At 42.3% G+C, this 21,601-nt stretch overlaps 1 protein-coding gene across 1 annotated transcript in view; it reads left to right on the forward strand.

Annotated features, from left to right (window-relative positions):
• The window catches only part of EXOC4 (exocyst complex component 4), a 735,341-nt gene that overhangs the window by 646,757 nt on the left and 66,983 nt on the right, over positions 1-21,601 (forward strand). The gene's annotated exons all lie outside the window — the stretch shown is intronic.

Genomic DNA, 21,601 nt, shown 5'->3' on the forward strand with positions numbered 1-21,601 from the left:
GCAAAGCCAGGACTAGAACTTAGGACGGTGTGAGTCCCAGACCTGACTCTCACCCGCAGTAACAACTGGCATTGGTTCTACACCAACCAGGTGGGAGGCAGTTTATGGACAGGAAAACTGCGAGCCAGACGAGGTCACACATCAGCGGGGTGCCTCAGCCAGGTCCGGAATCCAGGTTCCGTCCTGCCCTCTGTAGGGGCTCTATCCTGAAGATCGTACTTAATGTAGACATACGGGTGAAACAGCCACAGGGAGCAGAGATACTAAATAACCGCGCTGAAGAGAAAGGGAAGCGTTTGCTGTCTACTTCCGGTTCGGGTAGTTCGGTTTCCTGAAACTTACACCAACCGGAAATCATTTCCGTCACATGGATTTGTGCCACTCCAGGTAGCTGTCCTGTCTGTTTTCAGTCGTTGGGCCCATTAAGGTATCTTTCACCTTAGAGGAAGTTTCTCATTGGGCGAAATGAGTTGAAAGCTTATCTCCGTGGCTACACAGCTCTAGCCAGGGCAGAGATGCGCTGCCCTTGGCCCTGGCGCTCTCGCTGCGACAGACTCGCCGCAGAAATGATGCAAGACGTTTAAATGGCTGTACTCTTATTTTCTGCCACTTTTATACACAATCTAAATCTTATCACACAAACAACACTTCCCATGCAAGTTAAACAGATTTAAATTGAAGCAGAGTTGAGTGTCCCCACATGTGCTGATGCCAGGGCTATATAATTCTTCGGAGGTTTCTGGAAACATGAACCAAGCCATTTATGCTTCATAGGAACAGATTATATCATTTGAAATCCTCAATAAAAATGCAGTCTCATATTCTGCAGATGGGTGTCACTTAATTAAAATATGTATTTCAAATGCAAAGGGCTACATTAACTCTTCACTGTGGCTGAGATTTTAATTGCACTTGAGTTAGGAAATTCTGAGTTAATGTTCCCCTGGCATCTCTCATCCAGCCTCTTAGAACAGATGTATTGTGATCTGAGGAGGATTTCAATATGTTTTCACATGCTGTCCATGTAGGGATGGCTCTGAGACTCTAGGGTGGCAGGCATTAGAAAAACAAAAAGCCAGCTCCCAGGGGAAGGCGTGCAGCAGCCTGGGGCCCCAGCTAGTCACTCCCTGAAGTTGTACTCACTCTCTATCAGCTATCACAGAATGGTTGGCATGGGGTTCCTCTTTTTTGTGGGGGACTGACTGCCATATTTAAAGGGCTCAGCACTTTGAAGAGCTCAGAATTTTTTTTTTAAAACCAACTCTATGAATGTCTTTTAGTTTTAGAGGACATTTTAGAGTATACTTAAGTGTTTTATAAATGCTAATTGAGCAACAAGAAAAACCATCAGCCTTACTTAAGCGCTGTTGTGGTACAATAAACTACAAAATACACTCCATAGGAGAACACAGGAATTGTGAGCTTTTTTTTTTTTTTTTTAAGATTTTATTTATTTATTTGACAGAGACAGAGACAGCGAGAGCAGGAACACAAGCAGGGGGAGTGGGAGAGGGAGAAGCAGGCTTCCCGCGGAGCCGGGAGCCTGATGTGGGGCTCGATCCCAGGACCCTGGGATCATGACCTGAGCCGAAGGCAGTCGCTTAACCAACTGAGCCACCCAGGCGCTCCAGGAATTGTGAGCTTTTAGGAACTTCTTTTCAGACTAGAAACAGTCCAGGGACAAAAGAAATGCCAGAGTTCAGGAGGGTTGTCTGACGAGTAAAGCCAAGGGGTGGGGGAAAAAAGGGACAAATAATAAATGTTGTGGGCACCAAACTGTGGGATGATTACTGTCAAGGATTTGAGGAAAGGGTTGATTTTATACTTAAATTATTAGAGAGGAATCCATAATACTAAAACATCAAAAAAGAAAGAAATGAGAACCCCCATGAAGGGAAAGAGGAGGATGAAATTGACACCAAGCAAGAAAGGTTATGTGTCCCTTCATTCATTCTGTCACTTCAGTCATTCAACCTGCTCTGTGCCCAGGACTGGGTTAGGCAAGTCAATTCAGTGGTGAACAGAAGATACAAGGCCCAGGTCATTTGGGGCCTGATAGCCTAGTGGGGCCATTATCTACATCGGACATGAATACAGATGCCCAGTCAAATCAATACAGGGGTTTCTGCTTTAACACAGTTATCTAGGAGTTATCTCCATACTGAAGATTATGGAGAAAAGAACAAAGCCATAGGTTAGACTTGAAGGGATGAATGTTAAGAATGTTAGTTTAGAAATAGCAGTATATATTTTAGGAGGTTTTTATTATGTATGTAATATATCTTTTTAATTAAAATCTCTAAGACTAGGGCGCCTAGTCTTCCCATATATTACTAAGGTAATATATGGGAAGGAACTTCAAGTTCTTAGGAAAACAAGCAATATATAAATCTCAGAGAAGAAAATAAATCCACAGCCCTCTTTAGAAAATCAGCAAAAGAACCAGTCATGGAATTCAGACCTCCTGGCTCCTCATGTAGTTGTTTATGTCAGTATGCAATCTCCCTGAAATTAACTTTTTATATTAAAAAGAAAGCCAACTAAGTTGAAGAAACACCTGTATTTTTCTCTCAGGCTTTTCCTCAGTTTTGTTGTATGAGTATATGCTTCACTGGGTCAGGATTATCAACCACAGGGCGCACACACCCACCACCAGAAGGTTCCAAAGGCCTTCCCCAGACCCTTCCCTTTTAAGAAATGTCTTCTAGTTGAAAAACTCACAGAGAGGCTGGTTAAAGGCTGAAAAGAGAACCTCAGCCCTCACCGCAGAGTCCTTCGTGGGCTATAGCAGTTTTAAACCCAGGGAAATGAAATACGATTATGTGTCTCAAGAGGCCCGGGGCCTGACTTTCGAAATCTGCGGGGGTAGATAAGGTTCGCAGGGCCTTGGTGAATGGAGGAAACCTAATCATCAGGCTTAATGTGCAAGATTTGACTAGTAAGAGATTGATTTCACTTTGTTGTTATGGAAGACTAATAGGGCTTCAGAGTTTTTGGTTTTCTTAAATGTTCCCAGTTTATACATGGGCTCTTAGGTAAATCAGAGCGATCTATTTATCTATAAAATCTTATGGAAGACCATTTTGCCTCTTTTTTCTTTAATCTTTATAGGGAAGGATGGACGGTTCATTGAAAAGAGGCAAATTTTCTTAAAGCAGGATGTGTGTAGAAACTAATTGAAAACAAACCTTCTAAAGGAGTTATTGCCTCCTTAAAAGTGCTGATTTCCATGTGAAATTTATGCCTTCTTGCAGAAGCAAAGAGGAGTACCCCAGGCAGTTCTAAGGAGCCAATTCATTACTGGTTAGTGTACACACTCCATGAAGAACATTCATTCACAAAATGAAAAACTAATAGAGTGTTTAGCTGGCTCTTTATCACCAGTGGCAGTCTGCACTCTCTTCATCATTAGTGTTTACTGAGCTGATGGGCGCAAACGCAGTCAGGCCCGCTCATCACAGCTCATCTCAGATGAGTAGACATCCCTTTCTGAGCTTCATTGGGCATCCCTGCTCTCTTCACTGAAATGAGCACTCCAGGGTTACCCAAAAAGTCATTCCATCCATTTTGTATTTACTTCCCTTCCCTCTTTCCTGTCACGTCCCCGGCAGAAACCCTCTCTCACTATACATCTGTGACTCCTACTGTAGTCATCATTTGGTTAATCCCCACAGCCACGGTCCAAACTTATCTAAATGAAGTAACTTATGAAATAAATAAGAAGAAGAAAGCTAGCATCTTTATTCCCATTTTACAGATGGAAAAACTGAAGCATGGAAGTATGATCTAGGCTTAGCCAGTGGCAGAACTGGGACATTGATCTGGGAGCCACATGACTTTCCATTAAACTGAGAAGAAATGTTACTCGGCTTCTCTAGCTTTTTCCTTCTCATACATTCTTGCAGCACCCCTCACTGTTGATTCATCTGTCCACTCTAATGATGATTTCTACTTTCTCATATGGCAGTTTTTACCAGCTATTCATGTGAGGGGGTTTCTTTCTTTCTTTCTGAAAATCTGTTCGGGTGATTCTTGGGCATGTGTCCTATTTCCTGGATTAAAAAGTCCTTTACTTCTCTTCCTTATCATTTAACTTGCTTCCTTATCTAATAAAAACAGATGTGACATTTTTTTTTTAAGATTTTATTTATTTATTTGACAGAGAGAGACACAGCGAGAGAGGGAACACAAGCAGGGGGAGTGGGAGAGGGAGAAGCAGGCTCCCCGCAGAGCAGGGAGCCCGATGTGGGACTCGATCCCAGGACCCTGGGATCATGACCTGTGCCGAAGGCAGTCGCTCAACCGACTGAGCCACCCAGGCGCCCCAGATGTGACATTTTAACAAACTTTGAAATACCAGAATTGCTTCATTAAGTTCAAAGCATGTTGGAAAGCATACTGTGGTAGGACGTGCGGAGGGAGCATTATTTTCAAGTCTTTATGTTTAAATAAAGCAACTCAGATGAACACTATAAATGCAGAAACACAGAGATTTTCACTGTCTGAAGGGATTTTTGGGGTAATTTTTTGTGTTATGGATTCTTTGAGTTGCAGAGAATGAGGAAGTACCTGAAAGTGGTGCTAGAAAAGTCAATTTGGCTTTTCTTTGTTTTTGCCTTTGTCCTCTGACTGTCCTGTTTCACTCTCCAGCTTGGCCAGCTGCTTTCCTCTCCATTCATCTCCAGTAGACATGCCCTACTGAGGAGACAAAAAGACACATGGTCAATCAGCTGGAGAGCCACACTGGTTATAGGCATAGAGAAGAATTCATAAATCATGTGTTCTGTTGAATTTATCCAATAGAAATTAAACTAAATCAGTGCAGCACTCTCTCATGGGGCCATCAGAGAAGATACTCATTCAGTAAATATTTGTGGATCAGCTCGGCTTAACAAATAACACAGCTATATGCTAGGCCTCAGGGCCATGAGTAAACAAGACCCACCTTCTGCCTGCAGGGGATTTCTAGGTCATGGAAAAGATAGGCATGAAAGTAATTACACTATATTGTGATTGGGCAACTGTGGAGTAAACACAACATACAATGGGAATGCAGGAAGCATGTTTTAAGGAGAATGTAAGTATCAGAGAAGGCCTCTGGAGAAGGGGGCAGCTGATCTGGATCTTTAAAGAGTAATTCACCAGGCAAAGAGAGGATAGAGGGCATTTTATGGAGGAGAAACCAAAAAAGGGAAGAGGAGGGGAGGAGAAAAGGCTATGAAGTGAAAGAAAAGAGGGTGAGTTCAGGGTAATTCATGTGTTCACTGGGGCTGGCCCATAAGGTTCATGGTAGGGGAGCCCCAAGCAATGAAGCTGGAGATGTGAGCAAGGACCAGTTGAGATGTAATTTGACAGGTAAGGCCAAGCCATCGAAAGATTTTTAGACATAAGAGAAACATGATCAAATGGTATTTTGGAGTGATTTCTTCACCAGGACTCTAGGAGGCTAAATCGGAGAGGAATAAGTCTTGAGGCAAAGAGATTAGTTAGAAACCTGCTATGCCAACACGGGTGATGAATGGTGGAGGACCGCACCAAGATGGAGGCAGTGGGGATGGTTCCGGAGATATGAGGGAAGAATGATCAGCAGACATTCCTCGCTAATTCAATATAGGCAGTGCAGGATACAGACGTCAAACGCCTTTCCAGATTCCTTGTCTGTGCAACTGGTGGACTGTGCCTGTGCCAAGCCCTGTGCTGGGATAAGGAATTAGCTCTGCCAATAGAGCCATATGCTGGAGTGACGCTCATTAAAATGAAATGGTACCTGCACATCACAGATGTGTAGTACAGCTCAGACATAAATATGAGCACATAAAGGAAACTATCCAAATTTAGTAGTTGAACTAGAACGTTATTGTAAAAAAAATTCTCCTTAGATATACTCAATTGAATGAGTCATATTTTCAGTATAGAGACAATTATATGATGGTATTTGATTTTTAATACACAAATCTAACCTTAGATATTAGTCTAGAAGCAGCAAAATGGACTCATTCAAAAGTCATTTGTCTCCTGCCCTGCATTTGTCCCATGTTGGGAGATGGAGTGAACCAGGAATTCTGCTTATGGGTTAGCATATGAAATTATAAACATGTTATAATAATTACAAGATAAATAACAGAGCAGGACTTGGAGGTGATGCCCACCCTGGGCAGTAAGCATCTGAATGCCCCTAAAGTAACTCAACTTAGTAGTAATTCCTGTGAGTGGTTTAATGAAGAAAGAGGATGCTGATAACTAAAATTAAAATATGAGATCCTAAAAAAAATAAAATATAGGATCCTGTACATAAGTTTTATTGAGAATTGACTATACTACTGATTTCGCTAATTACTTACTAGTAATTAGCGAACAAATCTTTGTTTTATATATGATGCTTTCACCTAAAATAATGGCAGAGTGCAAAATGGACCATTTGTAGCACTGAAGGAAATTAAAACTCTGTAGACAATCCCGTATGTTTATTTTGAGTTCTGTAGAAGCAAGTAAGTATACTATAAGCATACTGTAGTATACTTACTTGTGGAAAGTATACTACAGTCCACTCAGTGAAATGCAGGCTCTGAATGATGCTTTCTGGATAAAATGATGAAAGTGACATGGTGGCAGCAGTGATGGGAGGTTTCAAGTAGTTTCCAAAAGTCTAATTCAGCTAAAATAGGATGAGAATTAAGTTCTCGAGTTGTCTTTTGAATGACTTTTCTTCCCAAGAGGGAAAAAAGTGCGGAGACTCAGTATTCTGTATGTAATTCTGACCAAAAGGAAGACTTCAGTGGGAAAGTGAAAATTATAATAGTCTTTGGAGAATGTTACCATATCATATTGGAGTTTGCACAGTAAATAGACACCAGGCATGGCCGGCTGTATCATTTCCACGAAGTTAAATTTTCAGACATTTAGAAAAAATATTGCTGTGATCCCATGGTTAGAACCTATCAAAGAGAACATAGTTCATATTTGTAGGAGATGATACAACATAAAATTTGCACCATAAAAGGCTAAATCATTTCAGCAAGAAATAATATCAAACATACTCTATGCTAGGGTATATTATTAAACACACACACACTCTCTCATTTAATCTTCACAATACTCCATGAAGCAAATACCATGATTATCTCTATTTTTGCATACTGGGAAACTGAGGCACAGAGAGGTAAAATAACTTACCCAAGGGCACATAGCTATTAAGCAGTCAGTGGTGGAGCCAGAATTTGAACTTACCCAGTTTGCTTCCAGTCTGGACTTTGAATCACCACACTATGGTCTCGCCTCCAAAGAGGTCTCTGGTGAGCCCACATGGAAGGACACAAGAATGAAAGAATGAGTGCATAGTAGGCAGAGAAGATGTAAGGTGAGCCTTAGGTAAAGTGTCAGGGTAGCAAACACCCAGAATCACTTGATGGTCATTAGAGATGCTGAAGACAATAAAATTTAGCCGTATTTAGACACAGAAAGAACAGGAAATGGATGGGCCCACAATTGGCAAAATGGTAAAGGTGATGCTAATAGAAGGCAGAACCACTCTACTTTTCTTTTGTTTCTGTTTTATTTAGAAAGGGGACCATTTTTCAAATGAAAAGATGGAAGACAAGTCATAGTAAGAAACAAGTGTGAGGAAAACATTGATGGCCTGTGGCTGTTTTAAAGTAGAATTCAAATAGATTATCTTGGGGTATTCAGGAAATTTGCTGAATTTGGGAAAATGTAGAACATGTGAAAGATGACATAACACCAGGTTACAGCATGTATTCCTATTCTCAAAACAGGGAAATCTGAAGAAATTCTAGAAACTATAGACTTAAGTTTGGCCATGATCCCAAGAACCAATATGATTGTTGGTACCCAGAGAGGAATGTGGGCAGAGGCAGAGGCCACCGTGGGCTCACAAGAGGAAAAGAAAAGGGTCCTCACCGTCCAAGGGCTCCCCCCGGGTGTGTAGTGGAGGGAACAGGGGCACTGTGCATATATCCATAAAATTAGCGGACAGAGACCAAGTTTTGCTATAATCTCAATGTGTATGTTTAATTTCCAAATGAATGTGAATATATTTTCAGTTTAGCTCTTGTGTCTTACCAAACCAAGATTTACCGATGTCATTTTATTGTTTCCCTGAAAATAAAATTCTACTTAGTCCAGCAGAGGAAGATGTAAAAACTGATGAGTACCCACTTTTTTAAACTAAACATTCTGATGAATGAGCCTAAGAACAAAGAGATTCAAGCTTTTAGGGGTCGGTAGATGGTTCCTTCTAAATTTCATGACTTAAGGGCCAGTGATCCAAACTGTGGAGCCTGGAAGTTATTACATGCTCATTGTGCTCACAAACTTGGAGTTGTTTTAGGAGGTAAGTTCAGTATTGGGGCGCCTGGGTGGCTCTTGTGGTGAATAGTCCGACTCTTGATTTTGGCTCAGGCCATAATCTCAGGGTGGTGAGATCAGTGGGGCTCCATGCTGGGCGTGGAGCCTGCTTAAGATTCTCTCTCTCTCTCCCCCTCTCTGCCCTTCCCCACTCCCTACTCACGGGCACACGCATGCGCATGTGTGTGCTCTCTCTCTCGCTCTAAAGAAAAAATTCAGTATTAAGCTGAAGTTTTTTATATAATCGTTGAAAGCAGCTCCAAATGGAGTGACCTCTCTAAGAAGTCAGCTTTGTGGAAGTCTACATCTTTAACCTGGGATTCCATTAGAAAATAGTAGAGAAGCCCATGGTACGCTTTTCTGAAAAATTGGACAGCTCGTTGGTTCCGTGAAACATTTTCCAAAGGAAAGGTTGAATCTACTTTGCAAGGGAGTCTTGGCAGGTCTTGTTCAAAATGAGAGCAATTTATAATTTGTTCAGTACTCAGTAAACACATTTGTTAAAAAAGATACTAGAATTCATGTGACTAAAATAATGAGAAAGCTGGTCACTTGTTTCTAAGTAAATATTTATATAGACTTTCCTGCCATTCATTTTCAGTCTTTAGGAGCTGTGCCGTAATTTCAGCGTTTGACTTTTATCCCTACTTTGGCTGGTATCTGGAGGCTGGAGTGCAACGGGAAATGGTTTGCTTGTGACCAGATCCCTCCTCTTCAAGGGCAGTGGTTTGTAAATGGCTCTTTCAGCAGATTTTTACTGCCAAATCTTAATAGGTAACAAATAAAAATGGAGCTTTTCTGATTAAGGGAGCTGGTGGAAACTGAGAGAATGGAGATGGGGAGACTAGCAGCTGTGCTGAGCACGTTCTGCACATCCTGGCCTTAGAGGTCACAAGCTTGCATGAAAGGGGAGCCCAGGGATGGATTCTTAGCGACTCTTGAGGCACTCCCTCCTGCTCCAGATGTTCTCAGGAATATCTCGTGCGTAGAAGGTTGTATTTCTTCATCCAGCCTCCGTCGGGAAAACAGAAACCATTTCAGGTATTTCAAGCAAGAGAGAATTTAATACAAGGAGTTAGGTGTTTTTAAAAGGGCTTTAAAAGCTTAGAAAACAGCTGGAAGGAAGCAAAGAGCAAGTAGATGCCGGCTTGCAGGAAATGGGGACATAGAGGGAAGGCACCAGAGGTTTCACCAACTGCTGGGAGCAAGCAGCTGTCGCTGAGCTCTCCTGCAAACAGCTGCAGCCCTCTTATTTGCCATCTGCCTGAGCATCTTTCTACCAGTGCAAGAGGAGGAGCATGCCTTCCCTCTCTGCCTTCCGCATCTTTTGGGAGTGCCTCTTGCTGGCAGGGGCTAAACCCAAAACCCTGCCAGCAAGCAGTTGGAAAAGACAGTTCGTTCCTGAGCTTCCAGGAAAGGAGTTGGGGATGATGCCAAGTTGACCGCGGACCAGGGCACAAGTGCATTTTCTCATCTCACTTTCTACAGTAAATGTAATCTAGGGTAATATCAAGGGGAACATATTCCCAAGAAAAAATGAAATGATCAGCCTCTCTCTGGTAGTAAAGATAAAAAACATCTTTCCAAAATAAGCCCCCTTTAGCTGTTTGAAGCCTCCACAGAAGAGCTGACTTGTCCGTGTCTTTATGTGCATATGGAAATAATTTATAACAGGGTTTCTGGCTCTTCAGGTGAAAACAGTTTTGATCAATTCAGGTCAGAATGTTAGGGCTCTATAGATTCCTGATCACTACTCGCTTAGCTGTACCACATGGATACGCACCCATGTGCATTTCGTCTCCTCTGCCCTCATCGTGCCTTTGGCCAGGGCAAAGGAATCTGTGACCGTGAAGTAAATGCTGATGCAGAATACAAATCCGACCTTCCAAGCCCTGCGTGAGTAAGGCAGACCTGATCTCTCAAAAGCACAATTTCCGAGCTTTGTGGAATATCCTTTTGAATTCCTAAGGTAACGCCTAAGTTCACTTTGCTCAAGAACCAAGCACTACGGACATCCTTTCCTTGAAAAGAAAGTTCCCTATCATTCCTCCCTCAAAATAACATGAGAAACACCTACTATATCTCCTCCCAAGCTGCTTCCAGGTGTCCTTCCTTGCTTTCCCGGCAAGCTCCACTTCCTCGTGCCTGCCTGAAGTGCCACCTCTTTTATTGAATTGACAACTTGGGAGAAAGTCCTTCTCCCTTTGAAGATGAAAAGGTAAAATTTAAACCTGCCACTTGTAGTCCCTTTTTCTCCCATTTGCCTAAACTGCTTCAAACATCCTGGATTTCTGTAGTGTTCTCTTACTTTTGTGATTCCTTATTTTAAGGTCAGAATGTCAGGAGTTTACACATGTAAATGTCTTACTACATCAGTTTCTTTCTGTCCCTTAGCCACATGAACAGCTAAGCCCACAGCTCGCCAGTGTTTTGCAAGGTGTTTTGATGACTAAGGAGATGAGTCTAAGAGTCCCAGTCTTCCAGAGTTCCCAGCAAGGGGTCCAGCAATAGTAACTGAGATTTACTGAGCACTTACTATGTGCCATGCATCGTTCTAGATACTTTATGTGCTCTCTATACCCTGAATCCTTACGGTGACCCTCTGAGGCTGAAACTGGTATCACCCCAGTTCAAGGTCTTTGTAATTTTGCCCAAGGTTATTCAGTTAGTATGTGGTTGAGTCAGAATTTAGCCACCACTTTCTGAGTCTAAACTTGGCCAGTCCAAGAGAAATGTTGTTATGTAACGGTAGAAAATGTGGGGTTCATAGTTACTATAAGAACACGTATGTCCTTTTACTTAGAGAAAAGTTACTTAGATTTCGAGTGAGGTTAATACGTATCCTCAGATTATATAATCACTTGGTAGATAAATGATTGCCTCTCTCCGTAGCTTACCCTTAACTGGCATAAAAACAGATTATGAATCTTTTGATATTTAGGACAGTTGATTCTGGAAGCATCTGTATGATTGCTAATTATTCTAGGGATTATATGGCAAGGCTGGAATGTGTGTGAGAACAGTATTCATGTGTTACTAAGTATAGAGACAGAAATACGGCTGTATATTAACCTTCACAAGGCATTAGTCACTATGTGTGTGGCATCAGCTCATCCATTTAGCCTACAGAAGCAAAATCTGACACGAGAGAGATTAAAGGGGAGGTACTTAGTTCACTGTTATCTTTACTGTGCGCTGGAGAGGTGGCCACCCTTGTCCTCACTGAGGAGAGATTCTCTCGGCAAGATTTACACCTGCAAATAATGCACTGTGTGTTCGCAGGTTCATCCTCTCTGTGTTCCTTACTTCCAGCATGCTTCAGAGGGAGCCGTCATGGACGACACGGCTGGTCTCGGTGCTGGTCTGTGTGCTTGGTGGCACTGTCCGCTCTGGCTTCCAGATAAGTCAGTTGTCTACGTGTTGTCCTCACAGCGATAGGATCAGGGTGACCAGTGCTTCTAGAATTCTCCCTGTTTTGTTCTGCACTAATAAAAGCTCATCAGGTTTTGCCATTCACTGTAGAAAGCTAGTCTAATTGTTCCAAAGCCTACTCAAAGCTGTGGATGGAGGAGAGGGATCCTGGGGTTTGCTATTTATTCATTCAGTACATCAATATTGAATAAATAATAGAGTATTAGTAGTTGTTGTGATGGTAATAGTAGTTGCCAGGTATTAAGGACTTGTGTGTCAAACACGGTTCTGAGCCTTTGTGTAATTTCTCACTGAATCATCAGACTCCTGTGAGGTAGGTAAGATGATAAAAGTGGAAGTGGTAGCTGCTGTAGGTCGAGAAGATGATGATTATTTTTTACCTCAAGTCCAAATGTATGAATGATGCAGCTGCCTGGAGAGGAATATCATAGGAAAAAAGGCCACTGGGAGAAGTCACATGCAAGAGAGACCCCAGAGAGGGCTTTCCATTTAACTCCCTCAGCTCTGTCTCCACGTGTGGTAGCTGTTCGCCATGTCCTAACAGGAAGCATGCTTTATTTCTGTTGTTTGGTTCAGTCTCACCATTTGCAAATGGACCTCATGTTTCAAATTTACACGGTGAACAAGCCATCCCCGCAAGCTCTTTGGAAGATTTACAAATCCTAAAGCTGGAAGGATCCTGTTGACACATGAATAAAGGTTATCTCCTTGCCACATAATATTTTTGCCTCTGAAATTCTCTTGAAACTTAAATCTGTGTCGCTTACTCACGTAAAATATCTGGCTAAGTATTTGTTAACACCTTAAGATGCTTTTTTGATGCAGGGCTTTACAGAAACACAAAAGGCTTACAAAGTCCATGGAAATCTAATAGAGTCCCACAATAGTGCCTTTCAGCACAAGGACAGGAGCTGTTCATTAGCTTTTCCTCCATTTCTCTTTCATATCCGGCAGGAGCTGAATTGGCCACACCACACGCCTTTTTAGTAGATGATTAGGTTTTTACCAGGCCTCAGGGAGGATTATTCAGAATAAAGGAAAAATCAATCTTAATGTCTCCCCCCAGGACTGAAGGGGACTGAGGTCTGTCCTGTCACTCACAAGGTGTAAAAACCAGTGTGTCTGGGCTGGTTTACACTGTATAGAAGTCGAGTCTAAAGCTCACCATCTTGGAGGACCTGGGGCTTGCTCAGGCTTGTTACCGTCAGGCACTGTTTCGTGAGTTACTAGATGTGAGCTGCCCTGTACAACACTGCGGTGTGTAGTTTATCCTGGTGGCTCAGAATTGGCCTCTTATCCTGTGGTAGCCTAAGGGAACAACAGTCCTTTCTTTTTTCTTTTTTTGATCTTGGTTCTTATTTTTGTTTTGCTCTTCACCATGAGCCTTGTTTTCTCTCGATAGGTCAATATTTGGAATAATTCTTCAGTTTCACTCATGGGCCTTCTGTCGGTTCAGTTTCTTACCCTGAAACAGAATAATGTTCCAAGCTAATAAGCTATTTGGAAGACATTAGGTTAAAGGCACTGTGGAGCTATAATGAAAAGAAAAAGATACAGAATTCTTTGATTTGTCTTTAACCTGCCGATTCAATGCAACGGGCATTACTGCTGAGTGTAAGGAAGAGGTGGACTGTGAGAGATGCCAGGAAGAGTAGGTTATGGCTTTTGTTCTCACGGATCTCACAAGCTACTGGGGACTCTCTACAGCATGAAGTGAGCCGTGCCAAGACTGGAAAAGGAAGAGGGAAGCCTAGTGTTACTGGAGTTCAAAGGATGGTCCTAGCTTTGTGGCAGGCACCGTGGGAGGGGCCATGCTCCCCATTTGGTCCTCACAGCAACTCTCTGAGGAGACACATGAGGACGATGAGTCTGACAGTTGTTAAGAACTGTGCTCTAGGGGTAATAATAAGCGAGAGAGTAAGTTCTAGTCCTCTGGGAAGCAGCTGGGAAGAGTATGGTTTCACAGAGATGAAAATTACTCTTAAGCGGCATCTTTAAAACTGAGTTCTTTATAGTTTGATTGTTGGTCTTTATTTTATTTTTTTTTGCCTTATAATACCACATTCTTAAACAAATGTTGCTGAACATCTGTGTCATTAGGCTGGGCAGTGAGTGGGATAAACACACCTTTTCTCCCCCAAAGCATCACTGCCTGCAGCTAGGGTAATATAAGACATTTCGGAAGGGAGGGAGAAAGGGTTGAAAGATGTTCCAAAGGACATGAAGTTACATTGCCCATAAGTCTGTGACTAATGGAGGAAAAGGTGTAACACGTGATCATTTAAATAACAAACGATAGCACAGAAAAGAAGGTAGGTCTTTGCCTCCTGTACCCACTGGAAACATTTTTTTTTACCATAAATATATATCAATTAGGTAATTAGACCCTAAAAAAAGCAAACATAAATAAGACACATTCACTTTGTGCTCCAATTCCTCCATTCTTAATCTTTCGTCCTTCCTGATAATGAATTTCTTCCGTTTTTAACCACCCCAATTTTTTTAAAAAAATCCCTTCCATTTATCCTTCTTCCCTGTAAGAGTAGACAAAAGAGAGCTTCCTTCCAGAAGCAGCAATGAAAAGGAAATCTGGACTGAAAAGAACTAGGTATTATTTAGGGGCAGAAGAGCCATTGCTTCTGAAATAGGAAGCAAACTGAAGGGAGTCTACCAAACGTGTTTCTTACGTAGGGCTGGTCCTTACATAGAAGCATAGCAAAAGAAGTTTAGACTAGGTTCTGGATTGTTTGGCGGGTGGGAAGGGGTGACAAAATACATGACTTGCTAAATAAATAAATGACAGTGCGGAAAGCTAGGACTGCTGGCAAAGAACAGCAAAGGGTTAAAAATGTGTCTCAGCGAACCATGAGAGACGATGGACTCTGAAAAACAAACTGAGGCTTCTAGAGGGGAGGGGGGGTGGGAGGATGGGTTAGCCTGGTGATGGGTATTAGGGAGGGCACGTTCTGCATGGAGCACTGGGTGTTATGCACAAACAATGAATCATGGAACACTACATCTAAAACTAATGATGTAATGTATGGGGATTAACATAACATAATAAAATTTTTTAAAAATGTGTCTCAGGAGAAACAAAGAATGATCAAAAAGAGTCACCATGAAACTTGAGTTTGGAGTAATTGACTTAAGAAGGAAAGGACACCAGGGCGCCTGGGTGGCTCAGTCGTTAAGCGTCTGCCTTCGGCTCAGGTCATGATCCCAGGGTCCTGGGATCGAGCCCCGCATCGGGCTCCCTGCTCAGCGGGGAGCCTGCTTCTCCCTCTCCCACTCCCCCTGCTTGTGTTCCCTCTCCCGCTGTGTCTCTCTCTGTCAAATAAATAAATAAATCTTTTAAAAAAAAAAAAAGGAAAGGAAAGGAAAGGACACCTCTATCCTAAGAAAATTCTAATTCGGGGCGCCAAGGTGGCTTAGTCAGTTAAGTGCCTGCCTTCGGCTCAGGTCATGATCCCAGGGTCCTGGGACTGAGTCCCTCATCGGGCTCCCTGCTCAGTGGGGAGGCTCCTTCTCCCTCTGTCTGCTGCTCCACCTGCTTGTGCTCTCTCTCTCTCTCTCTGTCAAATAAATAAATAATTCAAATTCAATACTATGAAGACAGTAGAGCCTCTAGCATGTGAAGATCACCCCCGCTTCTAGAAGCCACTCGGTTTCAAAAATAGATAAGTGATTTATTTAAGAAACACTTACAAAGTGACTACTGTGTACAAAGCACTGGGGTCAGGGCCGGTTAGCTTAGATAGGTTTGCAGATAATTCCAGGGCATGAATAAAAGGTAGGGATGGTGGTACAGGGAAATTGAGAAGACCGAGGACAGAGCTGGCCGGCACTGAACCGCAGCGTTAGAGTGTCTGATGCCCTTCAGTCCTTCCCCAGTGTTGGGCTCGGTAGTAGCCCATCCCACAGGCGTTTAGGGAGAGGGAAGAGTTAGGGGGACAGGCTCCTGTCCCAGCCCCCTCTGACTCTGTAAGCCCCTCGAGTTCTTAATGTCACAGGCCTAATCAGCATTCCTATTTTTAAAAAATGTCAGCCATGTAACAACATCGAAGGATCTCGAAATTATTTGCAGAACCTAATAACACACCGCTCTGGGAGTTAGGAAGATGCTATTAGCCCAATTTTCTAAATAGGAAAACTGAAGATTGGAAATTAAATAAATTTATCCCAGGTTCAAGCAGACATCATTATGTGGTGTCTGTCATTTCTCTGTACAATAGCAAGAAGAGTCAGAAATAATGATTGTACCAAAATTTGATCTTCTAAAATGTTTTCAAGTGAGAAAATCTCATGAGATCATTCTTCATTGTCTTTTTTCCATCTTCTCAAAAGTTTGAATTCACAGTTAACCTTTCTTTTTCTGCCATGATATCCTGCTTTCCCTTTTCAATTTATCACTTTGCTGACAGCTGATACCAGTCTAAGCTAATATTGTAACAATTTTAGATAATATTGCAGATGCACAAGGACATCCTCCTATGAATCAATTAAAGAAGTCACAGTAAGTTGCCATTGAAAGTGTAGCAGCTGCATCCTTGAAAACAGATGCTCTTCTGGGTCTGAATGAGTCCAATTTTGACTAATTTTAAGACTTAAACACATTTCAGTCTGGTTAATATTAGGATGTGGAACCACTTGAGACATCCTAATGTCCTAGGCTGATTGCTTCTCCATGACAGTATGTTGGCTTTCCTTGAAAGATACTGGTTATTTGATATGCCAGGGATTTTATGTCTTTGGAAAAGAGAGGACCCCCCAAGGCTCGGTTGCCACAAGGTGGACTTATGAAATTAAAGTGGCTTCTAAAGGCAACACAATTTATAACGAAAGTGCTGGGGCTGTAGGGATTGACCAGAATTCCTTTTAGACTCTACTTCTGCAAGATTCCTGAACAGCCCAGAAAACCAGCCATCATAAACTACTTCCATATCCCCACTCTGTCCCCAGAACGTACTCAAGAAGCTAAGGGAAAAGTTACAGCTGGAAATGGCAAGCTGTGCCTTCTTGTTCCTGATTTTCATCAATCTGTTATTATGTGAATTATTTGTCTTGTCACATTGGTTAATTAAATCATTTGTTCTGGGGCGCCTGGGTGGCTCAGTTGGTTGGGCGACTGCCTTCGGCTCAGGTCATGATCCCGGAATCCTGGGATCGAGTCCCACATCGGGCTCCCAGCTCAGCGGGGAGCCTGCTTCTCCCTCTGACCCTCTTCCCTCTCATGCTGTTTCTCTCTCTCTCTCTCTCTCTCAAATAAATAAATAAATAAATAAATAAATCTTTAAATCATTTGTTCTGTTTAATAAAAAAGCATTGATGGAACTCCTGTATGCTTCCAACCGATATAGATAGATACAGATATATAGATAATCCCTGCCCTGACGGAGCTAATGATCTGTAGGAAGACGTACTGATAAACAGATGTCAATGGAATATGGTAACTACTGTAATAGAATTGTGTGGGGAAAACAAACAAACAAACAAACCCAGAGATGCCAATGACCCGGCCTGGAGAATCAGGAAACACTTTCTGAGCCAGAAAGCATGAATAGATTAGAAAGAGGATTAAAAACCATCCAAGATATAGAATCCTGAAACAGCAGGATATGTTTAGGGAATCTCCTTTAAAAAGGTGTCAGATTGGGGCACCTGGGTGGCTCAGTCGTTGGGCGTCTGCCTTCGGCTCAGGTCATGATCCCGGAGTCCTGGGATGGAGCCCCGCATCGGGCTCCCTGCTCGGCGGGAAGCCTGCTTCTCCCTCTCCCACTCCCCCTGCTTGTGTTCCCTCTCTTGCTGTCTCTCTCTGTCAAATAAATAAATAAAATCTTAAAAAAAAAAAAAAGTGTCAGATTGATGGGCCAGGAAGGGAAAGGAGAGAAGTTGGAGAGGAAGGAGAAAATGGTGAGAAATGGAGAAAAACTGCAGTGTTGGACAGAAACCAAAAATCATGGAAAGCCTTGCTAAGGAGCTTGGACTTCAACGCATAAGCAATGGGAACCACTGATGTTATTTTTACAAGAAATTAACAAAGTCTCATCTGTGTTTTTGATAAATAACTCTGACTCTCTAACTCATTTAATGAGCTGAATATGGAGGATTGGATTAAAGTAGGGGCCAGGCATGAGGCCTCCTCTTGCAGTAGTTCATGGCAGAGATGAGGGCTAAACCAAGAAAGTCACAGCAGATCCAGAAAAGACAAAAGATATTAAGAGACATTTAGGAAATGAGATTGGCAGAAATTAGTCTTTGCCAAGGAGAGTGAGGGAGAGGAGAGGCTCAAAAATTACTCTCAAGCTTGCAGCTGAGATTCCTAGATTGCTACACCACTGATGCAGAGGGAATTCAGGATAAAGAGCAGATGCTGAAGATAATGAGTTTAGTTTAGAACACATTGCATTTGAGATGCCTGTGGGATGTACAGGTAAGGCTAGCTTGCACAGTTGACCAAATGAAGTTTAGAGGTCCTCAATCCCTAGATAATAGCAAAAACCATGAAGATGGATGAGCTCACTCAAAGAGAACATACAGAATGACAAGTAAGGGAGACCAATGAAGAAAAAAGTTCTGGGAACCCCAGCACTTATGGGTGGGCTAAAGGAAGAGGATCCGGGGAAGGAAATGATGAAAACAATGTCAGAGAGGTTAAAGGACACCCAGAGGAGTAGGGTGCCATATAAGCCAAAAGAAAATGGAATTTTAAGAGGGAAATGGCCAGTTATGTTGAACGTAGCAGAGGGCCTTTCTGAAATTAGGACTGTAAAACACCCATTGGATTTGGCAATTAGGATATCATTGGTGATGATTAGAATAATGCTCTAATAAAGAGGTGAAGGCAGAAGGATTATGGCATGTGGAAGAGTTAATAGAAGGCAAGACCACAGAGAAAGCAAGTGTTGATGATTCCTTTGAAGGCTTAATGAGAATCTGAGGTCCTTAAGAGAGGAGTGACAAGAGAGTAGGAAGGACAAAGCAGCATGATTTGGGGAAAGTTGCTGAGAGGGGGAAAAGGAGCTAGCCAAGCACTAGGGAAGGATGGACAAGTGATATTGAAGGCATTTTTGAGACTAAAATCCAGAAAATTTTAGCGGCAACAATCCATACTTTTGTTTCCCTGTCAAAAGATGAGTTGCAGAATTAGCCGGGGTTAGATCAAGTTGCCACAGAAGAATCTCTTTGTGCAGATGGGGACACGTGGCCTCCTCTCGCTACGAGCAAGGCTGGGAATGCAAACATTTAACTTTCTGGAGTCTGTAGCAGCGTGAGCAAGGGAGAATTGGAAATATGTGTTGGTTCACCTAGTAAGCAGTGCCTGCCACAGAGAGCAAGCTTCAGCATCCTCCTGTAGACCAGTCAGTTTAGTACAGAAAGCCACAGTTCCATTGCCATGATTAGTTAGCTAGGAGTCTCAAAGATGCCTGCTTTCATACAGTGGTTGTAAGATGAACAGGATGTTATGAATGATCTGATGTGACCCATCCCTAGTATTAGCAGAACAGCTCAAAGTGTGTATCTTAATAAAATGATCAAGTACTGGGCGCCTGGGTGGCTCAGTTGGTTAAGCGACTGCCTTCGGCTCAGGTCATGATCCTGGAGTCCCGGGATCGAGTCCCGCATCAGGCTCCCTGCTCCGCAGGGAGTCTGCTTCTCCCTCTGACCCTCCTCCCTCTCATGCTCTCTCTATCTCATTCTCTTTGTCTCAAATAAATAAATAAAATCTTTAAAAATAATAATAATAATAAAATATAAAATAAAATGATCAAGTACTAATATTTTTAAAGTCCAATAGATGTGGGCTTTGCTGATACAAAGAGCAATCCCTGAGATAAACCACCACGTAGCCTCTAAAAGGATATGTGCGCAGGTGTGTGTCCAGTAACCTATCTCGACTGTATCCCAAGCCAATTCTGTCAGCATTGCTCTTTTGTAGGTTTCCATTTGACATTTAAGAGAGAGTTCATTGTTTTGTGTTGTATTTGTTTGCCATGCTCAGCATTTTTTTGCTCAGCATACTCCTTCTTGTTAAGAAAACTTTGTAAATTTCAGTGAGCCCTCAGGAATTCACAGGCTAGCTTTTCAATAGAACTCTGGGCATGAGTTTTCATGTTGCTTTACTAAAATGTTGTGTTTTTGTTGTAGATTACAGTCAAGCGAAATGTGCAATGTGCTGCTTTTCTAACCTCCTTTTACCTCACTCATCCCAAGTTTTATCTTGACTCTTTATCTTCCATTAACTCGGATTTTTTTTTTTTTTAACTTTCTCGGTGGAATTTGTCCAGAATGTCTTTGATAGAGTTTAGGAGATTGGTATGACTTTGAACCTTAAGCCATGAGTCTGCTGTCTTCGGGGCTGATTTCTGCCCCTTATCACTGGCACATAAAGAGCTCTCAAACCACAATGTCATTCAACAGCAGAGTCCAGGGCCTCAAAAGCCCTAACATGCTTTGAAGTATTAGAATAGTGTTACTTAGAGTTGCTTTCATCTGGCCTGCCAGACGAAAACATTACGAAGGCAGTGATCTCGCCTTGCAATCCTACAAACTAGGCAGTGTTAACCGCGGAGAGGGGGAGCCATGCCACGTATCCACTCTCCTGCTGATGGAGTTAGGGAGCCTCTTGAGTGATGCCAAGGCTGGTAGGAATTTTAAATCTACACTGTTACATTTCATTCTTTTTTTTTTTTTTTAAGATTTTATTTATTTATTTGACAGAGAGAGAGAGACAGCGAGAGAGGGAACACAAGCAGGGGGAGTGGGAGAGGGAGAAGCAGGCTTCCCGCCGAGCAGGGAGCCCGATGCAGGGCTCGATCCCAGGACCCTGGGATCATGACCTGAGCCGAAGGCAATCGCTTAACCAACTGAGCCACCCAGGCACCCCTGTTACATTTCATTCTTCCTTACAGATCAGTTCCCTTGGCCCGAATTTGTTTGGTTTTTGTTTAATCTTTGCCATAAATCTTAATTTATTCAAGTCTGGTTTCCCAGAGGAGAACTTGGCCTTATGAGGCTAGACTGTCTTTCTAGGCCCTTCTCTGGGCTTAGCAAAGTCCAGAAACAGATGCAGCTCTGAAAGCCTGTGGCTGTAGACTCTGCTGCAGCCACCTGTGACTCTACCCTGCAAGGTGAACCCCTCCTGAGCTAGTCAGTGATGCTTTGCCAGATCTCACGTGCCCTAAGTGCCCTTCTTCCGAAAGACTGCATTCTCTGACAGAAGAATTTCCAGGTGGAAAAGCAAAAAATACTGATAATGGAATCTCAAGATGGAATTATCTTTTAAGTACCGTGTCGCTATAATTAAGCTTAAGACTCTTAACCTGGACAAATCACATGCTAAAGAATAATAATAATTGCTTATTATTTGTATTAATATTAAGTGAGGTTGATATGATGTTATTCTATGTGTTTTACCCACATTAACCCATTTAATGCTCCCCCAAACCCCATGGGGTAGGTAGTATTATCTCCATTTTACAGTGAGAAACTGAGGCAGACATAATTTAAGCATTTAGCTCTTGGTCACATAACGAGTAAGTAGTGGAGACAGGATTCAAAGCCAGTCTTGGAAATTCTAGAGTACTAAAAGAATTTGAAATTGCCAAATTAATTGTTGGTGATCTTTGAGAAATTGTGGGGAACTGGATATGCAACAGAAGTCTAGATATAAATATAGTTCACATTTTTGCTATTCAGTATTTTCCTGAAGAAAATGTCCAAGTGCCTTAAATATTTTATCAGTTACTTGATAGAGATACAGAAGGTAGCTCTATCAGATTTTCCAAAAAGACCTTTGGGGGCTTTT

Source organism: Mirounga leonina, unplaced genomic scaffold (assembly GCF_011800145.1).
Source record: "Mirounga leonina isolate KUSES-001 unplaced genomic scaffold, KU_Mleo_1.0 Mir_174, whole genome shotgun sequence".
Taxonomy (NCBI): domain Eukaryota; kingdom Metazoa; phylum Chordata; class Mammalia; order Carnivora; family Phocidae; genus Mirounga; species Mirounga leonina.